Source organism: Fragaria vesca, linkage group LG4 (assembly GCF_000184155.1).
Source record: "Fragaria vesca subsp. vesca linkage group LG4, FraVesHawaii_1.0, whole genome shotgun sequence".
NCBI classification, from domain to species: domain Eukaryota; kingdom Viridiplantae; phylum Streptophyta; class Magnoliopsida; order Rosales; family Rosaceae; genus Fragaria; species Fragaria vesca.
This window is the reverse complement of record NC_020494.1, coordinates 15,640,923-15,642,323: the sequence shown is the minus strand read 5'-3', so window position 1 is coordinate 15,642,323 and position 1,401 is coordinate 15,640,923.

Genomic DNA, 1,401 nt, shown 5'->3' with positions numbered 1-1,401 from the left:
GATATACTAATTATAGTGACAGAGGATTAATGTAACCCTAAAAACGAATATGCATGAAATCACAGTATTGAATTATTATTGGAACAATCATGTCGCCATCTGTCAAAATATCTTGATATGATAACATTCATCTAATAGGGGTGTTATCGGTTTTATCCGGTTCGGTTTTCACCTAAAATCGGAAACCAAACCGAACTAAAAATTCAGTTCGGTTCAGTTCGGTTTTGATTTTTTGAAAATGTAAACCGGAAACCGAACTGAACTGAACGGTTCAGCCCGATTCGGTTTTTTTCGGTTTTTTTTTTTAAGTAAAAAAAAAAAAAATGATTTATGGTAATTTTAATATAGAGTTCTTAATATATTGGGATCCATATTCGATAATGCATACTTCCATATAGTTCAAACTTAAAGCTTAAAAGTCCACAAATTGAAAATAGAGTCCAATGTTCAAAGTTTAAACATTAACAAAAAAAAATTTGTCCAAACTTAAAAGTCCACAAATTGAAAATAAAATCCACAATGTTCAAATCTTTATCAAGTATCAACATCATCTCATCCTCGCAATGTTGTTTGCTTCATAATCTTCATTTTAGGAGGCAACATACCACACTTCACATTTTGCCTACTTGACAATGATGGCATCTCCAATATTTCTACATACAAAAAAACAAAAGAAAAAAACAAAAGGTTAGAAAAGAAAATCATACATGTAAATGATGTAATATAATGTAAAACAAATTAATCAAATCAAACATTAAAAAATAACCTAAAACTATTATCTTTTTCCGCCTCTTCACATAGCTCAATCTCCTCACTTGATGGCACATGATGCATAGCAATAGTTTCACCTCTAAGCCAACTTTGTGTGCATATCAAGGCTTGCACCATTTTTGGACTTAAAGAGCTTCGATGTGGATTAATGACTCTCCCACTAGTGCTAAAAGAAGATTCCGAAGATATAGTGGATACCGGAATACCTAGAATGTCTTTTGCAATGCGGGTCAATATCGGGTACCTAGAAACCCCATTCACTCTCCACCAATTCAACAAGTCAAACCCTTCATCGTCTCCTTCAATAGGATCACTAATATATCTATCAACATCATTGTTAATAATCTCGGCTTTCTTTGCTTTTCTCTTCAACTCCTTCTCCTTTAGCTTTCTCTCAAACTCGGTAACACCCGTGGCTAAAGGAATCTTAATCATATCATTGGATGCTTGAGACTCACCAACCCCTCTAACATCTTTTTCCTCCTCTTCATACACATTGTAAATGTCATACAAAAGCTCCTTCACACTCAATGAGACAACTTCCACCCTATGGTACTCATCCTCATCCCCAAAGACAACTTCTAAATAATCAACAAGTTTCTCAAATTTGTGTCGTGGATCAAGAATAAG